General features: G+C 38.9%; 1 long non-coding RNA gene across 1 annotated transcript; it reads left to right on the top strand.

The window, feature by feature from the left end:
* The first annotated feature begins 348 nt into the window (after positions 1-348).
* LOC121949709 (uncharacterized) lies at positions 349-11,907 on the top strand. The gene is made up of 5 exons (XR_015777052.1): positions 349-646; positions 1,065-1,190; positions 1,540-1,587; positions 3,563-3,713; positions 6,413-11,907. It is a non-coding gene; the product is annotated as an uncharacterized LOC121949709 (long non-coding RNA).
* The last annotated feature ends 2,328 nt before the right edge of the window (positions 11,908-14,235 follow it).

Consider the following 14,235-nt stretch of genomic DNA (forward strand, 5'->3'; position numbering starts at 1 on the left):
TAAGTTATTTTCATTAAGAATCACTGTGCCATCAAAATAATCCTGAGCTCTCTTTAGCATTTGTGGATGCAGATATATTAAAAAATGCTTTACGTATGGAATCAATTTTGACTCAGTTAGACAGGACATAAGAAATAACGTGCATGCTGTTTTATGTGATAATTCATGTGACAAAAGAAAATCAGTAATTGTTTTTGTTCAGTCATTATGTTTACATCTTGCACTGCTGTGTGGTGATAAAGTTAGCAGTTGTAGTTCAGTAGTAAGAAAACAGTTCCTATTAAACTGTTCACAACAAGGTCTGTCAAGGGTAACCAGATCATGATTTCTGCAAAGAGATATTGCTGTTGAGTTTTTCAAATGTATTTATTTTTTGTCCTTTGAGAACCACACTTCACTTCATTTAAGTGTGCTGGTCATACACTCTTTTGTCCCACAATGCAATGCGCAAAGGAAATGAAGGAGCAGGTCCCAGCTGGAACAAATTAACACTAATTATGGATGGAGGTGAAACAGCAGCAGAAACACATCAGGAAACAGAACAGTGACAATCAGCTAAACCCTTGGAGAAATAATTTTTGCTGTTCATGTGTGATCAACATGCATCCATGCATGTAATATACAGTTTCCTGTTGGCATGAAACAGGTATGTATGTTTGTTTTTTTGTAAGCTAAATGCAAAATATAGACAGCAAAAGTAAAGTATGGAATTGGGAATACTGCTTGTGTGAGATTGTCTCTTCCTGCTCTGAACATACGTTATGAATTACTTGAGTCACTCTTGTGTTACTCTTATATTTTAAATTGCTTTGTAAATTTTTCACTTTCAAATGTATCAGACAGAAAAAATAGCATCTACACGCTTCCCAAACCAATTAAGGCAGGAGCTGTACCAATAAAAAATGGTCATAAAATATGACAAAATGGTCTGCATACTGTAACTCTCTTAAGTCCATTTTGCTGTATTTAAAGACGCCATCTTTAAATACATGTGCTCCGGTCATATTGGTAAGGTGTGCTAATAAACTGTACTTTGGCCCCTTCCTCATGTTTAAATGCATCAGACAGAACACGCCCTGAAAACATCAAATACACCAGCAGAGGTCCTCCTCTTCCTGCTACAGGCTGCTGCTGCTTCTGCTGCTGCACCTTAAAATATCAAAAGTACTCATTCTGCAGGACGTCCTCTCGTGAGTATTACATTATTGAATCATTTTTATTGTGTATTAATATGCTAGAAGTACTGTTGCATTTGTTTGAAATCTAATTTTAGCAGTTTAACTTAATTTTTGAATGTGTATATTTATCTTATTTTATTAAGTGATTGCGCAGTTTTATGTAAACTCTGAAAAGTAACTATGGCCTACAGCTGTGAAATAAATGTAGTTGCAACACTGTAATATAACAGAGTGGAACTATTAACTACTTACAAGTAAATACAAGGTTATACTTATGTGAAGTACTTTTTAACATGTGGTTGGTTACATGCCAGCACTTGCCTTTTTATCCTATCTCATGCCTCTCTGCTCTTTATTTCAGTAAAAGCCACAGTCCAGCTAAATGAAGGACTTACGTCTCTGTTAACATGTGAGTGTTTGTCTCATCTAATTTTAGGTTCACCATGTCCTGGTTGATATGAAGAGGAAGTGAGCGTTTGCATGTGTGTGTGTGGCTGTGTGTGGGTGCAGACATCCAGAAAGACATGTAAAGTAAAAACTCCAATTTTGGCAAATTACATGCAAGAGATTAGATCAAGGATTATTTGCTTTTTATGTAGGTTTAGAAAGTTCATGAAAGCTTCCAGAATAAACTGAGTATTGAATGGATGACAAGTTAAAAACAAGGCTGGTTCTGTCAGTTCCTAACATTTTGACATTTTGGAAGTTAACTTGAATGTTTCTGTGTTTTGAAACAACAAGTTATAGCCTTTTTTCACTGCATGAAGTTGACTCATTCTGTTGCTTTGACCTCACATTACTTAATTTTGGTGTCTCAGAGCTTCAATTTCACAAATCTAATTTACTTAATCAGATATTGTAACTATTTTGTTTCATGTTAATGCCATCGAAAAGGGCTTCCACAAACAGTGATGGATCGAGGCAGACGTTAAAGTGTTTGTTTTACCCGTGCAGCTTGCAGAGTCGTGCACTCGCTGCACAAAAAGGGCCAGGAAAGTAAAGCAGAGGTGAAGCTGTGGTCTGCAGACCAGACCTGACGTCAAGATCTTTCATTAGCCACAGAAGAGGCAGTGGCCAAACACACCAGTGTTTATCTGTGGCTTTTTTTTGTGTTTATGCATAAGAGTGGTATGTGTGTGTGTGTGTGTGTGTGTGTGTTATGTAATTGCATCCAAGTGCACTTGTGCCTTTTGAAAATAGCTCTACTTTACATGTATTTGTGTGTTTGTGTGTTTGATCTGTTTTTACTATCAAATGTAGTACAAACATCCACTGCAGTAAAATGCAAACATGGGAGAGGGGAACTTCATGCTCACTGTTTCCCAATTTCTTCAGAAATACTATTTGTTTGTTGCTATGGATTATAGCACAAGCTGCTGGTTTTTCTAATTTCACAGTTTTTAGGGATTGATCACTGACTGAATGGTTGATTGACTGTTTGATTCTCAGTGGGATTTCTTGTAAAAGCAAACATGACCAGTTTTGAACCTTGAGGATAAAACTGCAAATGCAGGCAAAGGAATATTTCACCCCAAAATTACCATTTGTATATCAGTTACTCAACCTGTGTTATGTTGAATTCATGAAGAAAACTTTTTTCCCAAGTTTTTCGTACATGCCTCCACAGTAAAAGTAGAATTCAAAAACGATGAAAATTCTTGAAATAATCAACATTTAAAACAGCAAAACCATATTAAAACATCTGTTTACAAACTCTCACATAACATGTGCCGGTTGGGGTTTTGCATAGATCAAAAAAACACAGGACTGTCCCTCAGGAGAGACCTGTGTTTGTGTCCCATGTGAAACCAAAGGAACTGAGATTTTCTCAGTACACATAACTTTACCTGCCTAACCCTAATCTACATAACTTTAAGATGTCATTTGTGGGATGCTGATTCATTATATATCGGACCATTGTATTAGAATACTTTGACGGTGGAGGCATGCAAGACAGGCTAAAAATTTTTCAAAACGTCAACAAAACCCGAGGTGAGTAATGCAAATATAAATGACCATTTTGGGGGCGAAATAAGATATTTCTTTCTCTATTTATTGCTTTTTCTGCTTTTTCTGTTTTAGACGCTCATCTTTACTGTTTTAGTTCACTCTTAAGAGCTCTTTTATAAACACTGCCTGGTACCATGCAACAAACAAAGTTAGCTGCTGGTGAGTGGAGCATTTAGCTCCTAAAGAGAAAGATACATTTTTACCTCAGGAGTTAGTGGAAACCAAAAGGGAAAAAAAAACACTGCTAACATGTTCATAACTGACATCATGTAATAATAGGCTTACAGTTTGTTTCTGCTGCCCTCAAGTGGACAAAAATAATGCAAGTTTAATACGAATACTGATGTTCTGGCTCTTCTGTTTCTAATGCTCAGGTTGACATGCTGCGCCCTCCTCCTCTACCTGCCGCCTGTTTTCATGGCCAGACATTGTCACGCCTCATGTTGCAGATCACAGACAGGATCATCCGACCCTCCAGATCGTAGTCAGACACTCTCCATGTGCTCGGACTCAGTCATCCATCAGGTGAGTGAACAGGACAAGTGACTCTTACAAATGTAGTCCCGTCAGACTCCACGGTGTTGAAGTGATTCTGGTCATTAGCCAGGGCCTGTATGTCGATGCGCTTTGGGTGGACTGGAGTCACCAGCAGTAACTGTTGATGCCTTATCCTCCTCCTCCTCCTCTCTGCTTGAGTTAATTGGGAAGGTTTATAGTATTTACACACATCAAAACTGTCTTGGCACCACATTTGGTCAAACGGCTCTTCATCTGTTGTTGGGCCACACTGCAGAGACGGCAAACAGGCCGCCAAGGCATCTATCTGTTGATGAGTCAGATCAGATGACCTGAGGTTTGCCACTTCCATCCTGATAATCCTTCGCTTTAGCCACACACGGTGCCCACCTTTGAGTATACAGAAACAAAGACCATCAATATTCTTCAAATTATACTTTCTAAGTGAAAATAAGAATACTTCTCATAAGTAACCTATATAAAATGACCATGCTAAGTCTGTAGGTACAAGGTACAAAGTAGATCTATTAAAATGTGTCTTTAAATCCTGCTACATCTTTTGGAGTTGAAGGAGTAGTCTCACAGCCTGGAGAATGAAGCTGCTCCATAGTCTGGTGCATTATACGTATATATACATATATATAATATAAGTTATAAAAGTGCACTGACTTAAAATTTGCAATACACTTTAAATATCATGCACTATTCATAAGTATTGCAGAATTAGTATACTTATTTTTAGTTCATTCAAGTTGAACTTAATGACATCTGTTTTGAAGTACTTTTTTAAAGTATACTACTTTAAATATACTTAAAGTTAAGCACAAAACTACAAGTATACTTGTAAAGGCTTGTATGCTTAAATGATATATCTAATACACTACAAACACGACCTTTTGACGGGGGTCATTTTGCCTCCTGTTAATTTGCCTTACATTAAAATGTGAAATGTTACACTGCACATACCTGCAGTTTCATTCCCATGGGATGTTGACTTGAAAAAGAGTGTAAAAATATATCGGTCTTGTCTTACCATAAAAAATTGTTCAGTTGGAAAATCTGCCATTTTGCTCAGCTGGAGCAAATTTAAATGACGCCTAAGGGTTTTTAAGGGGTTTTTTTTTGTTTTTGATTAAGCACATTATGTTTGAATCAAAACAACCTGAACATTCTGAATTTTCACACAGTGTGTTTACATGGAAATTAATAACCTGTTTACGATTGCGTTTTGACACCACGTTTCTTACACACTGGACCATTTAAGAAACAGTATGTAGGATTTAGTGGCATCTGGTGGTGAGGATTGTAAATTGCAACCAGCTGAATCTTCTCCCATGTGCCAAGCGTAAACTCCCAGTTAGAATTCTGGATGTTTTACCAACATCCAAATAATTTTCATGTGAAACAATCAGTTTTGACTGACACAGCTATACCTGAAGGGGCTGGGGTTATAAGCTAATACTTTTTATATACCATTTCTTTATGTCATTAAATGTATCCATCCATAAAGTTTTCAGTCTGTTAACCTTAGTTCAGTCATTTTATTGTTGCAAAATGTCTGTAACAAGTGGTATATGGTAGGCGACCAAAGGTTTAATTTGTATTTGCAATATTAATCATTTATATAATCGAAACATGTACACTTGGTGTCCTCAATTGATACAATATTGCAGCACAAAATTTCACAATACTATGCTGCATTAATTTTTCCCAACCTCCCATTACAAATAAAATATACATTTTCTATTATAGCTGCTTTTTTTTAGGGAACTTTTTCTATCTTTCAAACATCAGCACATCTTGTTCTCTTTAATCTCAGCGCACTGTGCAGATCAAAGTGTAGCACTGCGATTTCTCTGAAGGACACAGGTCTTTAGAATTAGAGGTTGTGAATGAATGTAAGGTATACGTCAAGAATGTATTTACGAGGACAAAATAAAATAAAAGCAACAAGATCAGGAGGCGTGTGGGTGCCCAGAGTCATTCCACAGACAAAAGCTCATCACTGCAACCTTATCACCCACTCAGTGTTTTGAGCAGCATCATTAAATAACTCACATTACACTTACAGAAAGAATACTTGCTGGCATAAATTCACAACTTATCGTCATGTACATGTTACAAAATAAATTGTTACTTTGAAGAGGAAGATAAAGATCTTAGCATCAGATTCCTCACAGTATCACCTGGAATTACTGTCAGTGGGTTTATACCTGCTGCATAGCTACTTTTTGAAGTCATAGAGTTTGTCGTTATGCAATCCTGTCCTTTCCTTGGTGGTGCTGCAGTGATTGTTACCAAGGACGCACTGGAAGCCTGCAGACTACTTGAGTAGAGTTGTTACATAACGCTGCTTGTTTCTTCTTTTTTTTGGTGATTTGTCATGTTGCCTGCTGAACCCTAGGGAGAGTGTGACATCTGATGAGATATTACTTCAACAGTCCCACAGGGCACAGTACTTCTACACAGTAGCTGCAACAAAATCTACTTGTAATGCACAGACACATTCTGTAATCATGCAACAGTGCCTTGTTTGCAGCTTGCAATGGTTATTGGTATTTTTTTCAACATATATTCCAGATATTACATCTATTCTTCCTAAAAACTATCCTTATCGTCCTTCTCTAACTTTTCCTTTCCCTGCTGTGCCATACAGAATTTCAAAGAAGGAAAGTGTAAACAACTAATGGGAGGGTTATGTCCCACAGGGTTATCTCTGAGATACATACAGTAACTTCCTGGAGTATCTGCTGGTTGTCAACTTCACCATGACGTCAAGACACGTCACAAACCACATCTTGTCATTTATGGTTTGAACAAACAGGAAATATCATTGTCCTTTAGTGGTGCTGGTAGATACGCTTTTTAAACTTGTCTCCAAGAAGTAACGTATGTTTGTCAGTGCTTTTTCAAAGATGCTGTTTGGCAACATAATCGCTGCCTGGATCAGTTCAGAGACGTTTCTTTCAGTCGCTACATTAATGTCTCATGTAGGCTTCATAAGGACGTGGTTGCAGGAGGATGGTGGGTGTACAGACTCCTGTCTTAGATTTAGGCAATAACAGCACTTAGGAAAGGGAAATGATTTTGGCTACATTTTAATTGAATATAGGTAATAAGAAAGTAATGCTGTAGTCATTGTAATTAGATACTGTATTGCAGGATTGGCTGTTTTGGCTGAAAAAGGCTGAAATAAATATATCCTCATTCAACAGTTTTATGATATCCTTAGAATTAGCGCCCCACAAATGGAGTTACATGATTTTTGTATTTAAGTTAAAGTTATTGTGATTAGATTTAGGAAACATGGTATCTTAAATTAACTTGAAGTTCACTCCACACGGTTCCAAACAATGATCTCCCGGGGAAAGTCCTGCATTTCCTGACCGATCCACCAACATAACCTGCCTTCCTAAGGAATCGCTTAATTTTTTATCCAGTCAGCGCATCTGTCGATTGATCTTATCCTTCATAAATACATGGGATATGCATGAGTCACTGGCTCATGATTAGGTGCAATATGTACAGATCTGGGTGTGCTACTTTTCATAGGAAAACGTATGAACAGTGTGTAAGAACAACCTGCTGAAATACATTGTCAGATGATATTTTGCTGATACGTTTAGTATCAACATTTTTGCAACTAGCCAGATATGTTTATGAGCAACATTTCCTCATGATGTTAATAGAAAATGGAATTTGCTCTACATTGCATTTTCCTCCAAATGTATTTGGTTTTTAAACTTAGATGTATATAAACATAATTTCTGGGAAACTGTTGGATTTTGTTACATTTGGACAGAGCCAGGCTAGCTGTTTTCCTTTGTTTCCAGTATTTGTGCTAAGCTCAGCTAACCAGCAGCAGGCTCTAGCGTCGATCTCTGTTAAATGAAAAATTGCACATTTAAAAATGTATGTGGGCTTTTAATATAGTATGCAGACCCTTTGTCTAATTCTTGCTTTTTGCTTTATAATAAATGGAAAATTCTGAGAGTGGTATCAGTCTTCTTATCTAACTCTGGCAGAGAACGAGTAAATGTGTTTCCCAAAATGTCAAACTATTTATTTAATTCACTTTACTTCAACTTCTGCTTCTGCCAACAAGTACAACAGCTGACACCTACCGAGGCAGTCAGGCTGTCTTGATGTAGCTCTAAAGTTCAGTGCAGACTGTGAAGTTAAACTGAGCATTTGACAGTTCAGCAGTCTCGATATAGCTTGTGTCTGTAAGCTGGTTGTCAGAGTAACACAAACAGAGAGAAAAAGAAAAAGGTGCATCCGAGTGAAGAGTGGGGAGATATTTTCACTGTGTCAGAGTCTTGAGTTCTCCCTCTGGTGAGATGGATGAGGGATCGTGTGAGGATGGTCAGGATGTTGGCCATTGGGCGGAGGCCATCTGCGGACTGTGGACATCTAGAGAGGCATTCCTTGCGATGCTGTGGCTGTGGATTCCCACACAGCTGGAAGCGTATGTTAAAGTGACAGAGAAGGCAGATAGAGAGATTGGTAGCAGGTGCACACAGCGCTGCAGGAAGATGCTGGATAACTGACAGCAGAATCAAAGATGTTGTTATTGTCGTGATGAGGGGATTTTGGGGAGGTGAGAAGTTGATGTGAGTCAGTGCTTACAGCCACTTCCTTTGGCATCTTCACGATGGACACATGAAAGGAGCGACTCATGGTGTGGTCAGCTGACTCACTATATAGGAACGGATACTGGGAAGAGAAGCACGTGCTGGGTGATGTGGGGGTGGGCTCATGTGCGTATGTGTCAGCCTTTGGTGTTTAACAGAGGAACAATTATTCCGTTTCCCGTCACAGCAGAGGAATGCAGGGTAAGATTCCTGCCCTGTGAGTCGTGCCCTCTCACCTGCCGTCACCATACGGATACAATTTCTGTCTTCCCTTTCCGCCATCGGCCCGGGAATCCCCCAGTTTGTGTGCTTTTACTCATGGAGGAAGTCAGAGTTTATGTAAGCTGCGTTGTTCTGGTAATGGTTTCAACTTTAACAACACTGTGTTCCTGTTTTCTCTATGTACAATTTAGTTTGCTCATTTAACCCTTTGAAACCTGAATTGACTTGTGCTGCATTCAGTAACCTTAAAGCTTTGAACCTTGAGCAAATTAGTTGGACTTCTTACAAAAACATGGGTAAAAAGAGGCAATGAGCAACTTTGCAAAGAAATTTCCCACACATTGCAAGAAATGAGTGGATGTAGAAAAAATTAATTAATTAAAAAGCTTGGGAAAAGTGTCCAAAAAACTCTATTTATTTTTTATTATAACTATATATTTAAAATTATTTTACAGAAATATTAAAATTTTCAAGCTATATTTACGGATCATTTGCTTTTTGTGTGTGTGTGTGTGTGTGTGTGTCTGTGTATATGTGTGTGTTTTGAGTTTGGTTTTTTTTACAATTTTTTAGTTAGTTGTTTGTGCTTTTTACTAATTCCATGCCAATTTCTTGTTCATTCTTGTTCACTGCCTTCTCCCAATGTTTTTGCCAATTTGACCAGGTTTCAAAGGGTTAAAGGAGTCTAATCAAGTCTTAAATTAGAGTTGAAATGAGGAAAAATGCTACTAATTTCACAGCATTTTGGAGTTGGTCGCTTACACCATGGTGGAAATAAATCAGGACTATTATGGTGATGAAGTGTGTAAACGGAGTAAATTGGTTGTTTGCGTTGGTGAAAGCATGGATGCTTTGTCATCCTGGGTGTGTAATGTTTGTGTGTGAGGGAGTGAGCTTTGATACCGGGCACTTTATTTCCTGTATGGTTAATTATCTTGTGAAAACTGGCTTCCACATCATTAATATCTTCTGTGTTTACACCTTCATAACTTACTGTAAATATAGACATTAATACAGTGCAGGCTATCTACATGTGTACATTTCTGTGTGTGTGTGTGTGTGTGTGTGTGTGTGTGTGTGTGTGTGTGTGTGTGTGTGTGTGTGTGTGTGTGTGTGTGTGTGTGGGAGCCCGTGTTGACTCACAGTTACAATAATGACTCTGGCAGAGCAGTTGGATGAACAACTCACGCTGACTGTAAAGAGCAGAGAGAGAGAGAGAGAGAGAGAAAGAGGAGAGGGGGCTGTGCACTCCCTGGCATCTCCATCTCATAACTCCTCTGCCGTTCGGTGTGTTTGCACACACACACAGAAACACACACATTCATACAGCTTGAAGACAACCCTGAGGACTACAGAATGTACACTTCAGCTGAGTTACACTCCAGTCGAAGCAGCAAGTGTGAAAATGTCTCCAGGGAGGAAATAATGCATCATGTGGTAGGTGACGGATCATTTCCAACAGGTTAGTTTTTGTGTTTATCTCTGTCGTCATGTGTATGTTAATGTGTTTGGATATTAAAACACAAAAATGATGTTTCTTCTTTTATTCCTACTGTTAAAATGATGTATAATTTTATAGGGTGTTGCAGAAAGTGATGTAGCAGTTTCACTTTCTATTTTTGAACCACAGTCAGTCACCTGTAGCCATGCCGAGGGACTGGTTTCTATCATGTCCTGAAAAACTTGTTTGGCCTTAAATGTCTTTTTTCTTCATCAGCATTTCCTTGAAATAACTAAACAACTCTGCCATGAACAAGATGAACATGTTTTCGTTGCTGGTGGGAGGAATTTAATCAGCAATCTTTCCCAGGATGGAGGTGTCTTCTCGATCTCAGATGCTGTCTCTTCTCAGAGAAACACTTTCTCTGTGTCACTTTGCACTCACAGAAAAATGAGACGCCACTTGGTGAGTCTGTGAGATTGATTTTCAAGGCTTCTTCCTTAATACTCAATTTTCTTGGCTATATGCGTCTTCGTACAGCACTTTCTGTCTTTATTTTGCTCTCACATCTGAGTGTTGCATATGTGAGTGTCAAGTGACCACACCTGGATACTGGCCTACATTGACGCAGGCATACATACAGTATATATATATAGCCTCCCTGCAAACCTCATTCTGTCATTTAAATACTGCCTGTGATGATGTCGTCCTTTGTCTGCACAGTCACTGATCTCGGGCGAGGCGATAAAGGTCCAGACTAATTAACGGCAGACTGGCAGGTTTCTAAAATCCCCTGGTTACTCATCCTGCAACGTCAATTTTATTTTTTATTTCCATATTATTTGACGAAAGTAATTCAGTTTCTGCTTCTCTTATGCGCTTATCCTCATACATAACCATCACTGTGAGATATATAAACTGGAGACTGTCTGCCGCTGCGTCTTCAACATTAAGAAATATTGTCTATGACTCAGCTGTCACAAGGTTGATTGCTTTATGTAAAGGAAGCAGAGTTGTTGCGTTGCACATGACGCAGTTTAAGTGTTGACATCATGCACTGTATGTGGACAAAGAGGTGGACTGACTAATCTTCAGCTCAGTGTCCTGTAGTTAAAGCGACTTGGGGATGGATTTCCTCCATCTGGCCTTACTGGGTTTCTGATCCTAATAGCGTCCTGGTGATTCACATGTCTCTTAAAGGTCCATTGTGTAGGATTTAGGGGCATCGGCAGAAATTGTAAATATTTTCCGTTATTGTGTTTTCATTGGTTTATAGTCACTTGAAATTAAGAAGTGTCATGTTTTTGTTGCCTTAGAATGAGCTGTTTATGTCCACATACAGAGCGGGTCCTCTTCCTTGGAGTCTGCCATGTTTTTCTACAGTAGCCCAGAACGGACAAATCACACTGGCTTTAGATAGGATCATTTGTGTTTTTGCTTCATAAGGGGAAACAGGGAAACTGCTAGCTAACTAGATGTTTTTATGTAAAGGTGGTAATTCAGATGCAAACTAGCTGTTTCCAGTTGTGTCCAGCCTTTGAGCTAAGCTACTTGGCTGCTGGTTATAGCTTCATATCATAACAAACAGATATATGAGTGGCAAGAAAATTAATAAATGTAATTTCCAAATGATCGGATGTCAATATGACGTCAAAAAGACATTGGACTCTTACGTCAGACAGACATTAAATTTTGGTTGGAATAAATATTTGGTTAACAATATTTTAATTGTCTTACATTAGATTTTCATATTGTGTAGACATTAAATTCTTACATTTTGCAGACACTGGGTTTTGTTGCCATATCATACAACTCAATTATAAACATTATACTATGTCAAGATGACGTATAGGCAACGGACATTTAGAAGATGTTAAATTTTGTTCACTGAACAACACAACATAAACCAACAAAATATCAATGTCATCTATCACCCGTTATCTGATTTCTGACATTGATTTTTGTTCACCTGACATCACAACCAAAATTCGGTCATATATTAATGTCTTACAGCGCTGGTGGCCGACTGGACAGCAGGACGTCTCTGATGACGCTTTCTCTATAAACAGCATATGCAGACTCTGTAGGCAACGGAGCAAGACTGGTTTCTGAAGTGTTCTGGTTTCTGTTTTTAGTGCATGTAGTGTTGACTGGTCACCTTTGACTGCCAGGTAAACAGTGTGGGGAGGTGAAACGCTTTGACTGGAATGCAGTCTTGGAACAGATTGGGAGTTGTCTGTCCATGATTAACTTTTTATTCGCTTTTTTGTTTGATTTTTCTGAATTCGTACGCAAATATGTTTTAAAAAGATAGGCCAAAATGATGGATGCATAGAAGAAGACGTCTTGACCCTGATATCTGCTTGCTATACCAAATTTCCCGAAACCCTGCTGCCTTCAAGTGCTTGTCATCGCCAGACTAATGACCAACAGGTTTTCAGATTGTGGTGATGCTACTCTGAGTCTGCATGCCATGAACAGAAAAAGACTTTCCATTGGGATTATCGTCAGATTATCATCAGAATAATCCGACAGTAATTTTTCTGCATTATTGATAACGAAATAAGTTTTAGAGGGTAAATCCTGTAAGTAATTGGTACAAATCACCTAGAGGTATTACTGGCATATGTCCCCCTCATGTGCTGAACTTCAAACTGATCAGATTTATTAGTCCATACTTCAGGAACCTAAATGTCATTTCTGCTTTGCTCCGGTCAACAAGCCTCCATGCTCGTGTCATGATGAAAAGTAAACCTTTCAACTAGATTCACTCCTTCCATCCTTCCTCATCTTGCTGCCTCATGAGCACATGATTGCACATATTCATGGGGTTATACCTTCCGCCATTAAGGATAATTGCTCTGCTTGCCCCGGGCATGAACTCACTTCAGCATGCTGAGGAGCATTCGGTCTGATACAAGCATGAAGCTGCAACGAGAGACACACCACCTTCAGGAAGAGCTCCAGGGAACGATATTTTACAATCATATCTTACTCCTCCGTGAGTCTCCACTGACTCCTGCTCCTCAAATCCGACTGACTGACTCACTACCGCTCTGAATTCTTGGATGCTTGATGACTCCAGACAAAAATATTGAGAGTGATGAGAGATAAATTGATGACTACAGTTTCTCTGGATGCCTCCTGGGGTCTTTCTCATTGAGCTTCGACTCAGTCATCAGTCGCAGTTTGGTGATGCAGAGCATTTACCATCAAACTAACAGGAGGGCAGAATTTAATTTCCTTTCACTTAACTCATCCAGGGTTGTTTTGGTGTGATGTGTCAAAGTCTGCACCGCAACAAATCTTCTCCTTGCATGGAAATCTATCCTTTTGTCTCAGTATGTGTGTTGTTTTTACAGTCATTTAGATGGGATTTGGCCAATGAGCATGGTGGGAAGGAAGGGGAAGAGGAGGTGTGATGAACAGCATGTCATACGATAAACCTTCACCCCCTTCAGCTCCTGTTCAAAAGGAGCCATCTGGGAACAAACATGAGTCATAGCATTATTATTAGACCTGCTAGACCTGATACCTTTATGTTTCACATTTAATGTCAACAATATTTCCTTAGCTCAGACCTGATTATTCAACCATAATGTATTTTTACTATTTCTCTTTTTGCTTCAGTTTCTTTGCAATACCTGCTGTTTACTTTCATATTTCTGTTGTTTCATATTAGCAGTAATTTATAGATAACACTGATGACAAAACACCTGTTTTGACAGGTGTTTAACCTTACAGACTATAGACCTGTAGGGATGATTTGTCCTAAAATTTAAGATGAGAAGATGTTTATCCATACATGAGAGAGGCAGTGTGGAGGTGTTCACCATGCTTCTGCTTCAATTCATACTCAGTTTGCCTTTCTCTCCAGCACCTTCTTAAAGCAATTGGCTCACATATTGGTGAACACCCTTTTTACCAGTCTTTATGCTAAGCTAAGCTAAATGGCCGCTGTCAGTTACCAGTACCTCTCATTTCCACTGCATGGTTCAGCTGAACTTGACTCCACTCTTGTCACATTTGGTACCAGGGTCCTTGTTCGATTGTGTTAACCACTGCAGATAGTACCCTGTCAGCTTAGCGACACTACATAAAACTGCTGTGACATCATCTTCAGCGCAACACAGCTCATGTTGCTTTATCCTTGCTAGATCTTTTCATAGCAGTGCTGCTAACTTGCTGTCCTTCTTCCTCAACTTTATTTCTAAAAGCGACTAGAGGCAAATCT

This window comes from Plectropomus leopardus, chromosome 7 (assembly GCF_026936395.1).
Source record: "Plectropomus leopardus strain MGB_pleo_1.0 chromosome 7, ASM2693639v1, whole genome shotgun sequence".
Classification (NCBI taxonomy): domain Eukaryota; kingdom Metazoa; phylum Chordata; class Actinopteri; order Perciformes; family Serranidae; genus Plectropomus; species Plectropomus leopardus.